Consider the following 23361-nt stretch of genomic DNA (forward strand, 5'->3'; position numbering starts at 1 on the left):
ATATCCACTCCCTGATGTAATTGGAAGATTTGTAAGTCTGTTGTGGCTCATGTCTTATTATTTTCATACCAACTATTTTAAAGTCTAGATGATGCCTAATAAGCGAGTCATTTAATCATCTTTAAAATGACAAACCTGTTGATAAATGGAATTTTCTCCAACAAGATATTGCTATATTGATTTTAGTGCTCCATTTTTAATAAGCAGCGACTGTTCAGAATTGCTTGGCATAACAGTCTTGAAAGTAGGGCATCAACTGACTTGGCAAATGGCTGAATTTATAAGCTAAGTTTTCGCTAAAACTCGGCTCCGTTATCCTTTTGTTGTTGGCATTCATCATTTGCGATAAGGACACTGAACCAAATCTGCTGCATATGATTTTGCAGAACTCCTGGTCACTTCAGTTAAAAAATGGACTGGCATGGTTAATTAAAAACTTCTCTGGTAGCTTTCCTCTGTTTAGGAATGAATACTAGTTTATCCCTCCAGCCACGTCTTAAGCCGCTAAGCTGAATTATGCATATCGCTGGCCTCACTGACCATTCCCATGCCAAAGTACGGGCACGTCACTCGCTGAGCGCAGGGCTGGAGCTGCGCAAGGGGAGCTCTGCTTCACGTGAGCAGTGAGCGTGCACGAGCCTCTAGGTGATCCCCAGTGCTAGAGGTGACAGAAGAGAGCAAGGTGGAGAAAGGGGGTTCCTCGTTTCGTAACTCGGAGGTTAACACTATGGTAAGGGAAGGAGCATGTATTTTCCTCTGTTGCAAACCATTTCCAGCAACTGTTTTCTTCACATATAGAAGAATAACTTAAGCATCTGCAGACAGATGCATTTTCACCTCTGGTCTAGATCATTTTGCTAGAGGGAATAGTACGCACATTATTTTAAGTTAATCTTACGGCATTACTCAGCGAGGAAAGGTGATGGAAACCCAGTGGCTGGGTCAAGATGTAACATTGAAAAAGTCGTCTGTTATTTCAGAAGTATTTTTCAACCAGTGTTAGAATTGATCTTGCTTTTTGCTGAATGTGTGAAAGCTTTGCACATGTTAAGGAATATTATGGTGTCTTCAAACACCATCTGCTCAGTTTACTTACTGAAAAAGGAAAACAATACTCAAATGACTATTTAGATTATTCTTTGGTTAAATGGGCAGACAGTTTATATCACGATAGCATGTCTGTTAGTAACGCAAACATATAAAATGGAAACAATACAAATTTCTTGCACACATATTAGACTATAATGAAATACAAGTAAGGACAAACAATTAAAAATGTTTCAATTTGGAATACAGAAACAGTTTTGATATTTGAATTTCCACCACAGGAGTGAGTGTAACTGCTATATCAAAACTGGCTGTTTATACATGTACCAATCCGTTCTGGGACTAAATAAATTTGTAGGGGGATAAAGCATAACAGAACCACCAGGGGATTACCAACAAAATGTGACATCCACAAGCTGACAATTGACAACATAGTAACGAGTATTGAGTAAGAACCTGAATAAAAATGTTATGGCCAAATCACCTTTCAGGGATTTCAGGTTTCTGGTTTAAATACTGTTGCTTGTTGTCTTTTTCATTTATATATTAAAAAAAGATTTAATACTCCTAAATCCCTCTCATTCCTTGTATGTCCTGTCACACAAAAGCAAAACAAAATCAAACCAGTGGTTTCTAAGATACAAATTGTGCACCCTCGATCAGTGTTCCTCAGCCACTGGGCCCTGATGCCATCGCATGCAAACGGAGGCGCAAAGTGGCAGATGTCAGTGACTTAATTCCCCCTCGACCCTGGACCGCGAACTCCCTTCGCCAGCCGGCCGCAGCTGCAGCCCAGGCGGTGCAGTGCCCTGTAGGCACTTGCACACACTCGAAGACTGATGGGCCGGGGGTGGTCCACACATGTCTGAGAAAGACTGATCTAGGACAACTTCTTCACGTTTAGGCACCTTAGTAGACGTGACCTGATTCTCAGGAGTGCTGAGTAGACAGAATTCGGTAAATTGTAACACTTCAATAGAGAAGTCATTCTTAATCTATTAGGAAATTCCTGAGTATGTTCCTTAGGCCATTAGAAAAACACTAATCCTAATGTTTTTATCTGTAATTGTGTAATACCAATACCATCTTTTAATGATTTGGTTAGCTGGGTTTCTTTTTTACTGTCCTACATACATGAGCAGTCAGCACAGTTATAATAGTAAATCTGGTTTGCTATAGTACCTGTCCCTGTGTACTGCTGAGGCAAGTTAAATGCATGTGTGGAGGTCCCTCGTGTCTTCGGCTCTTCTGGGTAATGCTGTTATCTGTTCTGTGTCTGTATTCTTTGCGAGGTTTGCAGAAGAATTTCTGAATGCTTTCTGCGATTTGCTGCCTGAAAGATAACTAAATTCTGACCAAGGCACGTAGCACGGGAATGTGTTTTACCCAGTTAAAAATGCTCGGTAAGTCAGCCTTTCATTTCCGTAGTGCAGCACTTCGTCCAGGCTAGCGAACGCGTCTCTCTCCTGATCAAGACTGCAGGGCAGATAATAAATTCTCGCCTTACCTGAATGTGGATCTGGTAGTGCTGTAAAAGCATATCACACAGGAGCAATTCAAAATATGCTGTCAGCGCTGACCTACCTTCCTTCTGAGTTTGAAAGGATGAACATACCATTCTCTAGCTATACCATAGTTGCAGCCTGATATTCTCCCACTGAAATCAGCAGAAGCAGGATCAGGTAGTGGCTGTCCAGATAGCTCTAAATTTGTCTAATTCCTTAAAATAAACCCTGCCCTTATGGAAAAGATCTATTTAACTTTAAGGAAACCTAGAAGGTCCTATACAAGGTACTGCAGAAAGCCTATTATGCTCCTTCTATAGGATTCTGGAACTATTTTGCTACAGAATTTTCTGGGGACAGAATTCCCTAACATATGTGTTTCAAACATCCAATAGAGACTTCAGATTCTGCTGTAGGATACCTGTGTAGGAGGGTTTTTAAAAAGTCTGGTAGAAAAGACTAATATTTTCCTTGTAAAATCTATAGGACTTCACCATGCAGTATGCAGTGCTGACTATCTGTCATAACCTGTATTTGTTATATTAATAGAAGAGGCCTATTTAATTTTATAGTCATGTCATAAATTAGAAGACAGTATAGATAAAAATACCTTTGATTTTATTTGGATAACCAGTATACACTCAAAATAGTGTCTGCAGTACAGGCAAGAGGGTTAGTTTCTGTTCTCTTCTTCTTCCTGCAATGTCCCCCCCTGCCCTAGCTGTAAGGTATTCAGAAGCCCCCCCCCCCGAACATTTCTATATGCAAAGTCTTAGTCTGGAACAAATGGGCAAATAAAACAGCACCAGTTAGGGCAAAGAGATTGAACAAACCCTTGTGAAGCACAGAACAAGGCATGGATTAAAATCCTAGATGAGTGAATCACCTTCACGTAGTTTTAATTAATATTTCAGCTGGATATATCACCCAGACAGAATAATCCCATGGTATTCCAGCACGAGGCTGCAGTAATAGCTAACCTACTGACATGCTGTTTTAGCAAATCAGAGACCTAAGACTTAATCTACATCATCTAGAAAGCATGTGTGCCAAAAATGTGTAATGCCAGATCTTACTATGACAAAGAAGATTAAGGCTGAAAAAGGATTAGAAATTAATTAAGGAGCTTCTTCATGTTTCCTGATATCCTTCTGATCTGTAACCAGCCTATCTTCAGGCTCTCTGCTACTGATGCAGTTGTTAGCGATCGTTCAAACCACGACCGCTGCAGAGGATTATCATTTTGCTCTAGGAAGAGCTGCACTGCTTGGTTGCTCGGGGTTTATTTCCAGTTCCACACTTTCACATCGATTGCAGTGATCAGTGGGAGAGCTGCAGACTTGGAGCTCAGCTAGGAGCAGCCCTTGGCAGGGCTAGCACTGCTACTGGCAAGCAGCCTGTCTGCGGTAGGCAGACACGTGGGCTGTTGCACCGTTTCGGGGTACAACAGAGAACTGCTAAGGCATCTTTCCGAGGAGACGATAAAGCTCTGAAATAACCCCAACTCAGGGGAAAGGAAATGGTCAGAACGATGAACTCACTAATGAAACAGTTGTGGGGCATGAGCTCCTCTCTGAGCAATGTAGGTTCTTTAATTTTTCAAAGTTAGGCAAAATTAATCCTGGCTTCCATCTCATGAGCAAGACAGCTATGGGTACATTTAGCAGCCTATAATATGGATACATCATACAGCAACAAGAAGTTAGATACTAACATGAAAAACATTATGTCCTAGGAAGTTTCACTCAAGCTGTGTGGCGTGCCCCTGGAAGTTGTGATCCGTGAGTGCTCCACCACAGGCTAAGAGTATGCGCCAAAGAAGAACTAATTCTGGTTAATTAATTCTGGCTAATAATAATTACTTCTGCTATTTACTATGCAACCAGTTTCTCATTGATAACATGAGGTTTTCCATTCTCTGGAGCTTGTTACACTCTAAAATTGAGCCTTCACCCTACTGAGGCAGAACTACTATTATTTTGTTTGGAATTCACAGCTCAACTTGCACACAAATTGAATTAACACTGCCTGACTGTATAAGATATCCTATAAGCAGGGCCCTCAAGCTTGTTTCAGTGAAAATCAAATGTGTTTTATCACCTTTGTGAGTATACAGCTGTGAGCAGGTTCTGAAGTAGAGAGGGTATCGTATGCACTGACAGCATTTATGAAAGCAAGTGGTGATAAAAGAGCAGTAAACAATTTTTTGAGAAAGATTCGACAGTTTGGTTTCAAATGAAAAACCTAGAAATGAGCAGGGAGAAGCTGACTTGCTAAGCAGAAAGCTTTTCGCTGATGATGTGTATTCTAGCACAAACAATACCCCCAAGGCCCCCCAAACTCGTGACATTGATATACCAGAAGAACCAAAAAAGAAATCCCAATTATTACATACCTAGGTGCTTCTAAAAATGTTAATGGGCCCTGAAAATTACTATTGATTATTATTACTGGATAAAACATGATTCAACATGTATTGAGATAAAATCAAAGCATTTGCTTCTTGCAACATTTTAGCAAATGAGTAATTTGATGCAATTCCCATGCTCAGCTCTGCAGTACTTATTATATTCCCTTTTCCAGGATATATTCACGGGAGGAGCCTACCCACTCTTGTATGCATCTCAGGAGTTGTTTAAATTTCCATTTTCAGCTGCAGGTTACCACATCTGCATATTGCTATGGGCTGGTTCAGCAGAACTGAAAATCTCTTCTCTTCTAACTTTGCTGTCACAATGTTTGGGGGATAAAACAGGACACTTCTTCTTTTGCTCCATACTGACACTTCATCTGATCCCTCAAGGCCTTCTTTCTTTCTTCCCTCTGCTTAACTCGCTGTCACTAATGCATGCAGCCCACTGTCGCTGTCTCTGAACCAGCACCCTGAAGCCATCAGGCTGGGTTTTCATAAGATAGCGCAACTGGATTTACTCTGCTTCCATTTAAATAGTAGTATTTCAGTGTAACAAAATTAGATGAATGGGCAGCATGTCCACACTGCGTGATGGAGCTCAAGGCCGAGAAGGACAGAGGTAGCTCCAGGAGCAGAAACAGTAAGACCACACTGGCAGCTGATTGCCCTTAGCGAGCTAATGGCAGGAGGCAGGTGAAGAAGCATCTTGCTTTGCTGCAGCCTGTGCAGCCATGGACTCATACTGCCTCTGACATGCAAGAGGTCTGTTTTGAAACTACTGTCAAATTATGTTGCTATTGCCGAGAGCCCCTATATATGAAGTATTTGAAATCTGCTCAGTAAACTGGATTATAACTAGCAGATTTCCCCTTTCACATTTTTAAAGCAAAGCCCTATTTTAAGCAAAATCTGTCCTGTCATAGAATCTACATTCTTTCTAAAAGGAGTATATTTCCTTACCACTAAAAATATATGAGAAACGATAACTTCAGGGAATATTTAATAATACCTGCAATATTGTATTTGAAGTACAGGAAGTGATTCAAATGGTATCACTATCACATTAAAATGACCTTATTTACTATGGAAAATACAGCTAGCAGCTGTTTTCTCCTTGTCTTCTGACATTAAATTAGTAATTGCTGTGTGGCTTGTGTGTGCACACAAATATTTATTTACCATCAGTTTTATGTTTCTCTTTCTTTTTCTACCATCACAGCTATTCAGCTCCTCTAAGTCTTTTAACAGTTATGTAAAGATACCATTTGGGAACCCTGAACTGTACGTTTTCTCCATATGTGGCACTCCCGACCTCCTGTTCCTACATATACATATAGATGACTCCATCAAAGTATCTTATATTTCATGCAGTAAACCAGTTTCTAAGAATTACCATATAAACATCAGGTGAAATATAACACAACTTAAAAGGGCCTCAATAAAATATATTTATCAAATAACTTTTGCCATTTGGAATGGACTCTAGGAAGCTTCTTGCTATTTATTTACATGGAGTCTGGTGTTCTTTTTATTGATGTCAATAGAGACTGAGTGATTCTCCTGTCACCTGGGATTTACTGTAGTATTAATCCACTGACTTCAGTATAGCTGCTTCTGATTTACACTGTTGTGAGAGAAGAATCAGATCTAGAGCTTATAGCTAAGAATTTTTAAGTGACCATTGAAAAGATAAAGTACTCAATATGCACAGAGAAAGATGCCCTGCAAAGATAAGTAGTCGTTCTTTATGTATAGTTCACTTGGTTTTCTGCTTTGAATACTCAATCAATGATCATTTATGGCAGATCATGTATAAATCAGGCTTATGAGATATTAAATCAGGTTTAGGGTAAATTTTCAAGCTGCCTGAACTAACACAGGCACTGTGTGCCTGTGTTAAGCTGTGGGTACATTTACTGGTACAAGTCGAGGGGCTTCTCACCCAGTGTTAGCATATGCACGCACAAGATACGAATGGAGGTAAACGCATTTGCCTAAAAGCTGTGGATGCCTTCTGGAAATTTGGGTGATATATCTGGAGTTTTATTTGAAATGAAATACTTCATTGTGACCAAATATTTTAATTTTCTTTAATACTCAGAACTCTTTGGTGATTTTTTTAGATGAAATGGCAAACTGGTCCCTGGCAGGATAGGAGATCTGAGAATTGTTGGGAAATAGTGTATTTTACAGATCTATGCAATGTTAGCAAGCTAATTAGCATGCAGGTCATCCTGAAACAAATGGTCCAGGCTTGGACTTAAAACTAGAGCAAGATCAGCTGGAATGAGACTATCCCTACTGGGGAGAGAGGCACTGCCCTGCCCCAACTGCTCATCAATTATTTGTCTACAAGCAAAGGTTAAAAAAGGAGGGCTGCACAACTCAGAAACGTTCACAGGCAAAGTGTAAGTTTCTCAGGATCTGTTTCTGAAAAAAACAGGGAAAGAAATGAATGAAAACTGAACTGTTGTAGAAAAACAAAGATAACATTTAAAAATTGTCAATTGCTATATTCTTATAAATATATCAAGTTGAATCAAACTGTATTTATAAGACAGCATTTGGAGACATAAAGGATTTTTTTCCCAAGATTTGATTTCTAAGTAAAAAAATGGAATCGTCAGGCAAGAAATATATGGGAAATCATAGGCCTGGTTCTTCCTGTTTTTCCAAGTTGCACTAGAGTTGACTAAGATGAAAACTAGATTGTAGTGTGAACAGATGTGTATTTTCTGTGAAGCAGAACTGTGTAGTGTCAAAGGCAGCTTGGTGAAGAGGTTTCACAATGATGCACAGGGCCACGTAAAGCTGGATGACAGCAGTTTCAGTGGGAAAAGGGAGACGAAAGGAGAGCTGTGAAAGAGGTGCTGTGTGCCTTCCAGAAGTGGCACTACGACACTTGAATGTAGGAAACTGGTCCATTGACTTGCTGAGCAGAGTAGGTAATATTTCCCAAAAAGGTGGTAATTCCTTTCTCAGTTCTCTGTCCAATCCACATTGCATTCATGAAATGATCTTATTTGGTTTTACCTTTCATTGCAATGACATCATGTCATCGCAGTAACAAAATGCCAGATACAGCAACTAGCAGTGACACTTCTTGTGCCATCCAGTTTGTGGGTAACATGATATATCAGCACGGCTCTGGATAAAGTGCTCTTTGAAGGACATTGCAAAACACACACCGTAATGCCCTCAATGTACCTTTTTTTGAGTATCTAGAGTGATGACAGGCCTCGACCGATTGCCTAGCTGATGGAGTCTTGACAGAAATTAGGTTTGCATGCTAGGTCTTTAAGTTTAGAGTTTGAGAAAGTAATGTACATATGAATAAATTTATGTGAAAGTTAAGATATAATGCAGCTACTGTTCATACTAGCTTAAGAAGTACCATTTTACTTCACGGTATGTATGAACAGAGCTATATGGTTAAGTTAGCTTCATGTTGGGAGAAATCTGTAACAAGTAGGCAGGGTGAACCAGGTGGGGAGCAGTACTGAAGGGAAATAACCCAGTCAGGCATCATTTCATCAAAACTCTTGGCACAGCAATCTTTTTCAGCTTGATTTCCCTTGCGTAACACTCCTCTGCCTTGTGAACCCTCCCAATCCAGAACTTCCTTTTCTTTTTTGTTTCTTGTGAGCTTCCACCCTATTTAAATTCCTAACACGTAACATATAAAAATATATATACATATATGAAATACTTGGTTACTTTTAAATCAATGTAATTAAATTGGTATAAGTCTTTATCTGGAAACTATGTCATAGTTTACACGGATTTATATTTAATCAATAGGTAATCGTTGTAAAATAAATACAAAGCAGATGTATTGTGGTGTAAGAGGGGCTGTATGGATATTACAAAACTGATCTACTGTTAAGTAAATTGGTACAGATTGCAATAGAGAGAGAACCCACAGGTTTAGAGTCCTACTAGTATCAGTGGGACCTGAAGAAGTTTCAACCCTGATCCTTTTCACTAAAATGATGACAGCAGAGGCACATATCATTTATTTTACTTATCAAGGGAGATTTTAAGAGGCCTGATCACTCGGAAAACCCAGGCCCTTGTCCTCAGCTGCACTGAGTAAAATGAGCCTTCACTGAGCTCCTGGAGAGTCGTCGTAGAGATGGTTGAAGATTCCCCCCAGATGACCACAAACCTTTCAAAAGCTGGCAGCTAACAAGAAGCTGCTCTCTAAGGCAGAACATTTGTGCTTGGAGTCCTACAAGGTACTTTCCTATCCGCTCTCTTATGCAGTATATATTTTGAACTGCTTGGGACTTAAATGCCAGCAATATTCACAAGACAGCTATCTCTACATCAAACACAGATAGTGCTACTGGGCTATCTTTTCAAGCCCTGAGAGACATCATAACCGCATCTCGCCCTTGCCTTGTTCCAGGCAGCTGAATAGAGGAAAATGGCTGGAAAAACAGTCAAAGAGCCATAATTTTAGTAGCAACTGAATGGCATTAGTCAACCAGCACAGCACACGCTGTGGTCTCAGAGACCTCGTGGGTCCTGTCTCTGTTCCTAAACACTCAAATGATTTCAGCAATCAGAATATATAAGAAACCATTGTATCTTCTAGCATATCAGTAAGTTAGGTTGACATGCTCCATGTTTGAAAGACTCCCCTCTAGCTAATTTGGGGGAAGAATTACTAATGATCTGAATAACACATACTACTTTCTGTACGCAATAGGATATGTCTGGATGGTCTTTCTTGTGCATTTGTTAGGAAGGTTAACTCTGTTTAGCTTTGTGATATCCAGCATCTGACAAAATCATGGCCTAAAGTAATAGTGTAACAAAACAGTAAGTCATTATTATATGCAGCAGTGTCTTCATTGAAATACAAAAATAATTACTGAGGTTTCTACAATCGCAAAAAGTGCTGATACTTTTTGAGAAACAGCTATTTCCAGCTCCAATTAGGAAATTGCATTTATTGATAAAGGGCTGACATTGGAAAGCCTGTAGAACAGGCACATGAGCAAATTAGCCCAAGAAGCATCCAGATCGTATTCTCCCTTGCATTTTCCAATGGTAGTGAATATTGTTTCTTCTGTAACCCAGAGGCTGGTGATACTGTCACACTGTATTTATTTCACTATTTTTTCAAACAACTAACAATAGTAATTGCAATTCCATGATTTTAGCAAGGTTCATATGGCTAAAAACTTGAACAAACATCCATTTAAAATAGTCAAGTAAGAATGCATTTAATAGCAGCTGTGTGGGGCAGAATGAAAGGATTTTGAGGAAGCACACTTCTTTGCACAGTGCAGAGCTGAAGTCTGCAAGATCACCCAGTGCCCCAACCTGCAGCTTCTCGGGCCCATGTCCACCGGAGCTCTGGCTGTTGGGCTTCCCCACCCAGCTCCTGTGCAGGGAAGAGAGGTGGCACGTGGCCTCTCTTCTGCTCTTGGAGGTGAACGGCCCTTCCTGCCCATCCCCAGCTCATCCGACAACGTGGCCAATTAATGTGTGCTAGCCTGGCAGTAACAGATAAGACTGTCAATCATGACAGTTATTTGAATCATTTTCTCCCCCTATTTGTAAAATAATATTGTATAGGAACAGCAGTTTGCTAGATTATTTAAAATTGAAACCAAGCTACTGCCTTTTATGACACAGGAGTTGTGTAGAATAGTCAGGTACATCTGATAATTTATAAAGAGATCATTTTTTGCTTACAGATTCCCTAGGCAGCAAATTATAATAATCCAGAAAACATTGTGGAAGTATCTAAGCAACACAAGAAAACTGAAAGCATTTACTGTAAGACTAACTGCATTAGAGTAATTTAATTTTCCTAAATCAAGAGGAAGAATTAAATTAACGGAGCAATAGTTTGACAAGTTTAGCTTCAGTTACTAGACATAAGCAAAATCATTACTTAAGCATACTGTTAATTATGATGAAATCAAGAACAAATTGAGTGATAGCTGTTAATTAAACTTGTGTGTATAGGAAAATAAGACAAGCCATAACATAACCGCAGGCTAAGAAGGTGTACGGGTGTTTGCACCCTTGTGCTTTGCATGCGAGCTGCGGGTGGGAGAGGCGGCCCGTGGGGCACCCGCGCACGCCAGCCCGTGCGCTCAGCCACCCTCCTGCCGCAGCAGCCGACGGGGAAGCGGGTGCCTTGCCTGCCTTGTCTCTGGTCAAAGCTGCTTTATTGTTCAGTAAATACGGATGAACACAGGACCCAGTCCCGCTGTCTGTTCGCTCTGGTGTACCCGTGTCGGTGGGGCACGCCAGTGAGACCGACCAGCGGTGAGATGCGCAGTCCTCCCGCAAGCCCTCTGAGCCAGAGGCAAGCGTCTCGGCTCCGCGGAGACCACGGCCTGCTCACTGCGGGGCATGCGAGGGTGGAGTCTGCTAACCACGCTGGGCCCTGAAATGCGTTACGTCCTGCAGGTTGTAGTAAAAGGCCACAGGGACGTTCAGATGGCATTGAAGTTCTTGACAAATGAAACATATTTTTGTGTGAAAAGATATATCAGTTCATATGGAGTATCTTCATATTGCTGGCTGAGTTTCTAACCTTCTAGTCACCCCAGAACGCACACGTTCAGGCAGTGGAAGACGAGCCTACTTTAAGCGACTGACTCTGTGAACCAAGCTGAAACACACTGCTATTTATGTATACAGACTTCTTACTTCAGCAGTTTGGGTAAAGGGATGGAAACGTGCACGCGAGCTTGGTAGGATGCGAGAGCAGGGAACAGGGCATCAGCACAACCAGGTAGACGTCAGCCAGCCTCAGTCCGCACATCAGCACTGCTGTACCACAGCATGGAGAACGGGACAGCTTGTGGCTGCCGGAATTGTGAAAAAGGTCTTATGAACTTTGCATCTGAATTGTTAAAATTTCTGTTCTCAAAGTCTGAGCTAACTTGTAGTCCGGGTAATTCTAATAAAACTAAGGAAACTTCCTAAGTTTCCTTGGCAGGAGGGGAAAGTAAACCAGAAAGTCAAAGACCCTTGGGCCTGCCTGTGTCCTTTGCCCAGCTCCTGCTCAGTGGAATTTCGCTTGTTCACTATAAGCAACCGTATTCTTTCCATTGCCAGTTATAAAAAGACTCTTTTAACACCTATGCCTCCTGAAACACGTTTCTCCAAGAAGTTACACCTGAGGAAACTCAATTGCACAATATAAAATGAGCTTAAATACATAAATGGTCTTCTCATAAATACTCCTTCTGCACTGAGTGTAGTAGCCTTGGCCATGCACATGGTCCTTTGCCTGACAGATAGGGTTCATTCAGCCAACCCACAGCATATAAAACCTGTATCACAGTGAACCTCGCTGCTTGTGCAAGATAATGCAGAAGTGCAAATTAAACCCCCTGGTAACTCACTTTATAATTGCAGTTTGACCACCAGCTCCTTCCCATATGCAGCCTTTTCTTTAGACAAAACTCAGGACGGGAGACAGGCCTGGCAGCATAAGGGCACAGCAGCAATATCTGGCTCTTGTAAGCTAGTGTTCGAAATTTCTGAAGTCACAAATTCCTGAGACTCTTTGATACTGCAACTGTCGTGCTGAAACAACTCATACAAACTGGGCCAAGGGGAAAAACTGTAGCACATTTCAAGCATGCAGTCTATGTTTAAGAATTGTTTGTTTTTCAAACATGCAAATAATTTATACCATATAGACTCTAAAGCACTTATTTATACTAGTATTTTAATTAGACCAATTCTGCAGAGTATTTTCTGCACTTCAAAGTGACCTGAATGCCTCAGGTGATCAAACATATGATTGAAATGGCCCAGACGTCTTCCTTGCTGTGCCATAAGAAATGACTAGACAGGGAAACCTTTATTTTCTGTGGACAGACAAGTAAATGGGTAAATGGGCCACATATGAAGGTTACTAATACACATCTAATACCAATACTAATCTTTAAAAAAAATGTTCAGAAACTGTAGTAGCCACTAGTCAATGGGACATGAAAATTCTTAATGTTCCTAAAAACTAGGTCATCACTCTAGGGTAGAAGAGATCTTACTCTATACAATAATAAAAATATTAAACATGCACATACAATGCCAGAGAACAGTTACTGTGAGAAAATAAGATGACTTGAGCCATCGTGCATTAAAAGTCTCAGCCACGATAGTGCATGAACGCACTCTTTTACATTCTTCTGGTAAGAAGTATTTCTAAAGTCTGCAATTTAGTTTTTAATATTTTTGTTGTTTTCCATTACATTATGAGGATGGAGGAAAATTGAAGGTTATCATTAAATTGCATGAGTTACAACTTTAAAAAAATCAGTATTAAAACAGTGTAAGAACTGAATAAGCGTTGATAGCTAATTATCTGCAAACAGAATATTTGTGGAAAAAAGACCATTTCTTCCTCCATAGTGTCATTAGACGCAAGCTCCATGGTATTTGTGCATTCCTTCCTCACAACCTCACTGCTGACCTTTCTTTGTGCGCGTTTGCTGAAGGTGAGGTTAGCATTTATCTACCTGCTGGGCTTCCATCTGCCTCTGAATACGCTCAGACCTAGACACCCTTCTAGTCCCAAGCCTGACAGAGAGGGACAAGTTTTTGAATGCTCTTAGTTTCCTATTTTATTGTAAGTAATGGCAGCCTGGAAGTATTTAACCAGTTTGCAAGAGAGAGCAGACTTGAGGTGTATCACTCCAACTATTTCATGTGTTAGACTTCAGATGCTGGAGCTTTAAATCTGCCTTATTGTATTCACCTGATGGTATAGCATACTCCAGTTAATGTTGGGGAGTTTTCTTCGGTAATTGAACATTACCTGTTCTCCAATCAGCTCTGACAGATATAAAATGAGGGTCACAGTTTCAGAAGTGTTTTGCATCCAGGAACTCAAACTGAGAACAACAGAAGCTACTTGGGCTTCAAAAAGTGTGAAGATTCAGTTTCTGTATTTGCTAAGTGGGAACTAACTATTCTGAAAATTTGATCAAAAAAGCCAAATACACCATAAGAAGCAGTATTTGGTATTACCTGTTAAGTATGACTGTTAATAAGCCCTCAGAAATGCAAAGGGCTCACCTACACACAAACTTAGTGCAGACTAGGACACATTTAAATAGTTATCACAGATTCTGTTCATTTTTGGCTAATCTGAGTTATTCAGTAACTCCCAAGACCCTGAAATAATGACAGTGCCTTTTTAAAGAAATATTTAGAGTGATTTTTATGTGTCTTTCACTGTCATATTATATTCTCATTTTTTATCCCACATCTATTGGGAATAAGCACTTCTTTTAAAATATCAAAAGTTTCTTTGTGTATACAAACAATTCATAGATCAATTCCTCCAAACTGCAAGACTTGCTGCATGATGAGTACGTGAAACTGGGAAGCACTGCTATCAGCACTCGCAGAAAGACCAGTTCATGCAGGGGGGGAGGAATCCCAAAAGGAAAAATTCCAATCTGTACTGCTGTTATTATTAGGAAAGTGTACTCATAAGATAGCACATAAATTTAAAATAAAAATCTGATAGACAACGTGAATAATAACTCTTGGTATTCAAACCACAATTACAATAATTACAATCAGCAAAGTGAGGAAAAAACATTTAAACGCAAGCACAGCTCTATTTTTTCACTTAAAGAATCAAGTACACCAGAACTAAATTAACCGCTCATGAAAAATAATTTAAAGATTGAAGGCAAAAGCAGTAATAAACTGTAACATTTGAAGTTTAGCATGAGGATACAAAATTATATTTTGAAATTATACAGCGTAAATGCGAATGTCTTAAAAAAACAGAAGGAAAGTAAAATCTTGATTAAGTAGTGTTAATTAATGATAATGGGTAGCTCTTCGGGGGAAAACAACCTATCGTCAAATAATGAAATTCAATTAGCAGTTATTAGCCAAGGTTTATAAATATCATGCTGTCTTGCAAATGCAAATATTCATGGATTCTGATCCCTTTTACCCTAAGGTAAATATAGAGGAACTGCAACAAAATTATGTGGACTAAGGGTAGATTCAGACTGCCTAACTGCCAGCGCAATTTGGCTGTAATCTATTACTGGTAATTCCCACTGAGTTGGTTATGCTTTTGCACGCTCAGCCAATGACATGCTAAAAGGAGAACCCCGATAAAAATGTCAGCACCAAACAGAAGGGAAGATTAGGATGATTTCCCCGATGCTGATGGAATTCCTGATGCTCCAGATGCTCCTCTGCTAAGCAGCTAAGGACTTCTCTCTGGTACCTACAAAAGGGATTTCTGAAGAACAAATGTTTTGCTACAAAATGCACTAAATTGTGCAAGATGGCAGGTGTTTGGGAGGTGCTTTCAAGGGTGGTCTCTGAAGTCACAGTTTTCCACCCATGTGTTTCAAATCGTGCGACACCCTAGAATAATGCTAGCATTTGGAGGGATGTTTGCAGCACATGCTAAGTGTGTACCACTTCTTTATGCAGCTGTGTGCTACCTACTGCGGGAGCTTATCTCAAGCTCAAAAGGAGAGTGGCTGAAATACTGGCAGATTGGAAGTGAGGGCACATCTGAACTACAGACTACAGTATCGTGCAGAGCTGTCGGAGAAGCTGGCAACTGAGAACACTCCAGCCACAGCAGCAAGGATCTCCCATGTGAGCATTGTTTTTAAATTTTGCTTCAGTGTAAATTTTATTCAAAGGGTAAGGTTAAAATCCAAGGCAAAGCACCAACCTAAGCAGCCCAGACAAAATGTCAGCAATAGATTTAGGATGACTGAAAATGAGAAACCCAAATACTTTAAGAAAAAAAAAAAAAAAAGCTCTCTTTCTCAGAATGCCTCTAAAGTTGTTTCTAGCTCTAGAATAGCTTTTCCTAACTGTAAGATCTTGGGTGAGAAGATGCAGCGCCCCAAACATTGCTGGGGATTGCTGGAGGAAGGAGCTTGCTATGGGACTCAGGTCCTCCGGGGGGGGTTGAAATGCCCTGCATCCCTGCCCCCCTCCTCCATGCTGCCGCCCCTGCCATAAACTGTGTTGTAAGATTTTTTTCATTTTTGCTGGCATGTTGGGTGATTCTACAGACAGGTTTGCTCGTAAGAGTATGTAAAAAAAGTTGTTTGGAACAACCAGGTCTGTATTAGTATGTAGCACAGTGCGGAAGGAGTGGGTCTGCAAAGCACAGTGGTGCTGAGGACCCGGCGTCCCCCCTGCAGTCACTCCGGAGGCTTGGCTTTGGGCTGTCTGCGCATACCCAGCGGTGGCTGCACCGCGAGGGACCTGCTGCCGCGGTGCCCAGGTGTGGTGTTGTCCCCAGAGGCTCTAGTTTGCATGACAGCACCAGAGGTGTGAACCGAAGCTCAGGCAGTGGAGATGAGCAGATTTCCTTCAAAAGCACGCTCCTGAGCTGAACCGAAGCACTGCAGTAGATTCACCTTTTGAAAACACCGCACAGTTTTTATAGGACCAGGATGTTAAAACAGATACATATTTTTGCTGAAAGTATTGACCTGCTGCTTATAGCTATTAAAAAGTCTGAGCAATACTAGCATGGCAGCTACAGGTGATTATACAGTTCACCAATGGGTTATTAAATCTCCTTCAAATCAATGCCTCATCTCCCGGAAATGGATTTAAAAAGCTAGGTGGTACAGAAACACCAAGGGAATTATGCAGAAGCCATCCTATATTTTCTGAAAATCTAATTAACTGTAAAGTAATTTCATTCCACCAAAACCATAATAGCACAGATGTAAGAGAAAAGAGCAGTAATTTGCTTTCCTGCCTATTGATTTCTGGAAGGTAACTGGAATAGGCAGGTATTTTTAGTCCATCTTAAAAAAATAGTTTATAAGTAAAGCTTTTTCAGTCCCTAGGGAGAAAATCTAAACAACATATAAACGTCTTGATTTTCTGCATGCTCTATTCACACCTCAGAGTTTAATCAGTAAATAGGAATGTATAGCTAATGGCTGTAGAAATGGGCTGGTCAGTGCTGCGAAGGTTTCCTCCCGATCCGTCGGGAGTGCTGGTTTTCCAGCCTCCTCCCGACACGTTGTGCTGATGGGAGGCAGCTCTGCAGGCCCCCGAGGTCGCCCGCAGCGGTGCTGGAGAGCCTTCCCCGCTCGTTGTGCAGTCTTTGCTTTTCAGTTAAACTGTCACTGTTTTGCAAGGAACACTGAAAACATCTGCCAGCTTTCGTACCGGTGGGAAGGCCTTTCCCCCCCGACAGCTGCCTGTCTGTTTGACAAGGGTGTTAGAGCACCCACGCAGCCGCCTGTTAGAGGCAATCCCGGGAGCGCCGAGGCAAGGCTCCCGGTGGCGGCCGCCGCCGCTGATGGGGGGTGACACGGCCGCTCTTGCAGAGAGCAGCTGCCGAGGGGTAGCAGGCTGTACTGAATTTTACATGAACCTGTCAATAGAGTACATAAAGTTACAATTTCGGCGTTCTTCAGGGACTTAGATCAACAAGACATCACCTCATAATTTACTGCAACAAAAATCTTTTGTCTAATATTAACTAAATCCTGGTCTTACTTATGCCCAGTTGTTTTTGCTTTCCGACCCCTTCATGCACGTGCAGCAGGAGCCTTGCTGCTGAGCCCGGTTCTGCTCCCAGGAACAGAGCAGCGACGCTGGTTCAAACAGTGATGTTCTGCATTTCTCCACGTGTGAATAAGGACGGCATTTGCTCACTGCCCCGTGCGCGACACGAAGCATGATACACTTCTCTGGTGAGTACGCAGAGCACACCCTGCACTGTGCATCATTAAAAGTGCTTCATTACAGCAATAGGCAGCACTGTTAAAGCCCACGTGACTGTGGCCAAGGCTGGATGGAGGAAGACTGAGGAAACTGGGCTTATTGTTTCATGTTAGAGAAATATCTGGCTTTCCTTTTTTTTCTTTTTTAATTCTTGTGTCCGATATTATGGCATCAATAGTAATAATTTCTCAGTACAGAATGTGACAGTGTTTTCAAGGATTTCCTCAGGGTTCAGGCTGATGACATTCACCTGAGAGCACTGGGCCTCTTTAAACAGTTTTCAGTGTCAATTGAGGGTACTTTAAGCAACTTCTTATGTATTGAAAATGTGATTTAAATGTATTGTTCTACTCCTGTCTTTAAAAGAAACTAGAAAAACAGTAACAATTTCACCTTCTATGAGACATACCAATGTAAATGCAGACTCTGTATTGGCAATGAAAACACATAAATCCCCAACTTCAAAGCAAAACTGAATGCTGAAAAGTTCAGTGTTCTTAATAACAATGCTTTATGTCTAGACAAAGAATATATTTACCCCAGCTTGAATACAACTCAAAATGATAACGATGAATCTGTGAGAGAGAAACAACAGAATGAAATGACAGTATTTCTCCAAAAGCTCTGCCCCCGCTAGCCCGGCACACACGGTGCTGCAAGCGTGGGGGGATCTCAGCAGTCGCCTTTGTTTCGGTTGTGCCCCTGCTGCCTCCCTGCATATTGGCTACTGCACCACCTGACCGGCCTGTGCAATTCGGCTGAGAGAGCAGAAAAGCTTTCGGTAAATGTTTTAACTGCCCCTCTCCTCTTTCTTTGTTGATACTGAAAAACCTGAAAAAATTCTGGTCAAATGGGCAGGAAAAAGTAATAGCAATTACTTTAGGTCATGATACAGAGGCAGAAAGGTCAAAGAATGGCAACCCAGGCTCGCTTAAAATAAACACAAAATCCTTACTGATTTCATTCAGGGGTTTTAAAGCCAGAAGGAACATGTGATGATACAGTATAAAATGAAAAAGAGCTTAATTTTGGCCAGTGCATCTTTTTCAGAATTTGAACTGGAAACCTGTTGTAGTTTAGGCTTTGGGTTGGGAACCGCTCATCTCCTGATCTGCCGCAAGCACAGTTCCAGCAGACATCGTTTGAGCTGTACTTGAGTAGGCAAAATGCACAGTGTGCTGTAGACTGTTTTCAAGCCCTTATAAAATGCACATGTGAACTATGAAATGATAGGAAAGGTACTTCTAATCTCATCTGAATCAGGATTACAAACAAAATTAAGCAAGCAGCAGCTTTTACCAAATTTTAACCCTCTTTCTTATGGTTTGACCGCATCTGTAATAATCTCTTTAAACAAAATGAGCTTTCCAAGTCAGTGTCACAGTATCCTTGGTCGTGCTGTGGCCATAATTCCAGAAGAAAAATTCTGGCTTGGTATTTTAAAAGTCACCTTCTCTCTGTTGAATTAATCTGTTGAGGTCTGACTGCTGTTCAGCTCCCTCCCACAGTTTGTCCCCCCCCGCCCCCGCACACGCGTGTGCACATGCACACACTTTTGCTCTCTTTCTCCCTCTCCTCCAGCTGGCTCATTTCTGGCACATAATAGGTTTTCCTTCACACTTAACTCAATGTTTTAATTTTAGTTCACTGTCTTTCAAAACCCAAAGCCTACAGTCTCCCTAACCCCAACTTTTGTTCCATCTGCATCTAAACTGTAGGGAAGACGTTCAATGTCATGATAAAGTGAAGCACTTAAGGAAAAATTCGTATCAAAAGTCTTGTTTCTTAGAAGTAAAAGCTAATACACAGTTTGGGGAGAAACATTACAGTTGCAATCCTGTGCACATAATGTGACTATTCATCATTGTTTGGCACTTTCTACTGGATGATTCGAGATTTGCTTCATAGTTTAGAGACATTTACAAGAAGATAAAGGAGAAAACATTTGGTAAAAGATGATCCCATACGTTATAAATAATGACTTCTGTAGTGTCACCATAAAATATTTCATAATAATGAACCAAGGTGAATAATTCGCACAATTTTCTGTTGGCTTGGAAAATTAGATTATTTTTCAGGCGCTAAGTGAACAATAAATTTCAGTTCCAAACAAGCAGCACTGCAGAGACGGTCTCCAACACTTCCGCAAATATCCACCTGAGGAAGGGAAATAACGGCCAGCACAAGTGAACGATGCTAGACTGTTCCTATTCAGGATATCAAAACAGTATGACCATATAATTCACTGGTAGGGCGGGCTCCACCAGTTTAATAATTTTTAAAGGCTTTTTAAATAACTTTCAATTCTATTAGAATTATAAGTACTATTCCTATGATACCTGAAGTATTAAAGTCCTGCAATCAACTGGTTTGCTCACATGATCTAAACTTATACTTTACGTTTCAACAGAGGGCTATTTTCCTCGCAGAGTGACTGTTGTCCTAAGTTGTTCAATAAATTTGAAGATTTGTTACTGCATTCAGTAGCAAACGCATTCTTGTAAAATACAGTGTAGATACAACTAAATAAAGAAGGTACAGGCTGAAACTCTGCTTTTTACTGCCAGCAAGAATGACATGGTGTACGGAAAGCTCAGAGGTTAATACACTAATAAAGGTAAAGTCAAACCTGGTGATTTAGTCTGATACAGCGTCTGCTAGATTTGTGTAACTCTACCCAGAAGTAAATGTCCTATTTGTTAGGAATAACAAGTATTCACATCAGCGTCCTTCCTGTAAATTGTTGCATGCAAATATGAAACTGCACAGCTGAAGGACAAACTAGGAGCCTAAAGAAGGAAATTCCCTGTTTATTCAAATAGCCTGCATATTTGCCAGATTAAACCCAAATATGAAAAAGTAGTATATGCAAAATAAAATGACGAGTCTACAAAATAGCCTGCAGAGTTAAAAGACATTTTTAAAGAGATTTCTGTTCATTGTTCAGGAAACTGCATTTCAGCCTGCTATATGCTAGAGTTATGAATTTCAATGTTTAATGCTGGAGATAACCTAATATTCACTAAAGCAGCATAAAGTGTATATGAGCTTTGCTTCCGTCATGTATTCCCTGCCCCCTGCTATAGCCAAAAAGAGTTGTCTGTCCATAGGGATGCAGGCTTAGTCTCCATGGGGTATGAAGAATTAGTCAGGAGTTAAGCAGATAAAATGCTTTCTAATATTCAGTAGTGGTTTCAGTCACTAAATACTGGGATACAGGAAAGCTGCTCTGGAAAAGTAAGTTCTTCTGATGCCTCCAAATATCTATCATTTGGGTTACTACGCAGATCTAACGTGCATCATCCAGTCCATGATTTAGACATAAAAACATCTGCCAAACCAGTCTTTGAGGAGGAGTTACCACAGAATAATATGATGAATGTGGACATTAAAAGTCAGGCTGCCTGGGCATGCTGTGAGTGGAAATCCTCCTAAGTCTGCTTTACCTACCTGGAGCTTTACACATTCTTTCAACTGTAGGAGCGATTAGAGCTGGTATCTATATATGCTGTAGGTAAAGAATTGTGCTTCCTGTTTCAGCACCTAATTTCTTAGATTACACCTAGCCACACGGATAGTACCAAAGCAACTGCCATGTGGTTCTCAAAAAATGCAACGTTTCTAAAACACGCCGGAACAAGCATGTGCCCTGTGCCACAGAATTTGCACTGAAGTTCTCTCCTCTGTGATGTTACTGCACATCAGGTGCTGCTTTGGTGGAGACAATTCATACCATATCACCGTGAAGAACTCAAAACAGAAATCAAAAACATTCATTATTCTTTTAACCTCTTCCAACAGCATAGTGATTATTCTGTGCCCAATTGAAACAATTAAAAAATGGCATCCCAGAAAATCACTCAGAGTTTAAACTTGAATGGCAGCTCTTCTGACGGGCTAAGAGGTCAATACCAGGGAGCAAGGGACACGAAGGATGATTATGGCTGAACTGCAAACTGCGCAGCATCTGCATTGGTACGAAAGCAGGTCTTGGCCACCAAGTCTGAAAGCCAGTTCCCCTTTGACAAGTAAAAGGAGTTTTTCTAGCAGGCAAACAAGGCAGTTCAATGCCAAATTCTTTCAAAGGGTCCTCAGGAATGTAATTCCTGCTTGTGGCTTTGGAAAATCTCTGCTGTAGTCTGGTTGGAGTTGCAGCTCCTGCCTGTGCCTGGAGAGCCAGGTGTAAGACTGCAGTCTGCTGTTGTGTGGGGACAATAGGCTCTTTTGCCTTCTCTTCTCACTAACACAGAAAACAGGATTTTATTCTTAATATTTAGCTGTTTTCCATGTAGCTGCAAACATACCTAGCTGCCTCTTCATGTTTGGGGTCTGCTTATCTTTGCCTCGCAGGCTGGCTGGAGGAGGGATAGAGACGATCAGAATTTCGCTTGTTCAACCCTGACACTCATCTCGGCGCACATAAGCGCAAGGCAGCCAGCGGCGACGGAGCTGAGCACGAACCAGCTGCTGCGATGCCACGTACGCAGCAGCCTGCAGCTGCGGAAGAGTCTAATGACCAGGACGTAGAGCTACACGCTGTGAGCTTTCAAAATCCAGTGCTGTCTCTGCATTAGTAGCTCCATCAGTAGGTAGGATTTGGGTTAATAAGAGTATGATCCAACTGACCACTGGCTTCTCTGCGAGCTGGAGGCAAGCACTTTCTTTTTTGCCTAGGGCTCAGCTGACAACTTTATAAATTCTCCCCTTTGTGCAGCCCTCATTATGAATGTCCTATTTCGACTCATAAAATTATATCCAAGTTTAGGTTTTCTGACAAGACTGGTTTCCTCGACACTAGCCAAGAAGAGTTTCCTTTGAAAATTAAAAGGAAAAGTGATTTGTTCGAGGTAAGTTCTCTATATCACGGCTCAGCTACAGAAACAACAGGACAAACTGGCACCCTGTCCCATCCTAAAAGTCACTTACAGTTTTTAACAACACCTGATAACAGGAAACCAGTTCAGCTCAAACAGAACCTCTGCAACTGTCAGGAGGGAAACCTTGGCTTCACTGAAGAAAAAGAGATTTCTGCCGTTGATGTCAGTGCAGCCAGATTTCCCTTCCAGACCATTTGAATCCGCGTCTCACAGCTGCTTGCCCAGCTCCAGTTGCACCCCAGAACGGTTTTTGGCAGCCAGATGCAATGAGACTGTGCAGCGTCTGCCTGCTACTTTGGCCCAGCGATTTCATCAAGTCAGAGCTGGTATCATGCAGAATCAGGCTGCGGTCTGCCAGCACACAGAAATTTCCCAGTCAGAAGAGGACTTCAGCAGGTTTATGTACACCACCACCAAGCTGTGGTCTTGGCTGTTTGTGACCAGTGTCCCAGTAAAGCAGCACCTCTGCTGTGAATGAGCATAGCTGCTGGGATGCAGATGCGGCTTCGCTAAGGAACCACGACTCTGTTATTTAAACACTGTTGAAGACACACAAAACTGTGGGCAATTCTTATTATTTACGAACCCTAGGCATAAGAGAATGTCTTCTGTGAACACCATAGGAGATTGTAGCAGGCTTTATACTGAATATTGCATTATGAGTAAGTGATGTTTCATGATTTTTTTTCAGGAAGGAATGGAGCATATGATGTGGTCAGTGTTGTCCTAATAAATATGTCTTCTGTTGCTTTTAGCTCTCAATGGTATTAGAGGTATTAACCAGTTT

General features: G+C 41.2%; 1 protein-coding gene and 1 long non-coding RNA gene across 3 annotated transcripts in view; one reads left to right on the plus strand and one right to left on the minus strand.

Annotated features, from left to right (window-relative positions):
• Positions 1–15574, plus strand: part of LOC135330260 (uncharacterized) — an 87111-nt gene extending 71537 nt beyond the window's left edge. Inside the window, exon 3 of the long non-coding RNA XR_010392158.1 lies at positions 15418–15574. This is a non-coding gene — a long non-coding RNA (uncharacterized LOC135330260). The remainder of the gene's footprint in view (positions 1–15417) is intronic.
• CA10 (carbonic anhydrase 10) overlaps positions 1–23361 on the minus strand; it is a 214960-nt gene that overhangs the window by 59613 nt on the left and 131986 nt on the right. The window lies entirely within an intron of this gene.

Source organism: Dromaius novaehollandiae, chromosome 18, assembly GCF_036370855.1.
Source record: "Dromaius novaehollandiae isolate bDroNov1 chromosome 18, bDroNov1.hap1, whole genome shotgun sequence".
Lineage (NCBI taxonomy): Eukaryota > Metazoa > Chordata > Aves > Casuariiformes > Dromaiidae > Dromaius > Dromaius novaehollandiae.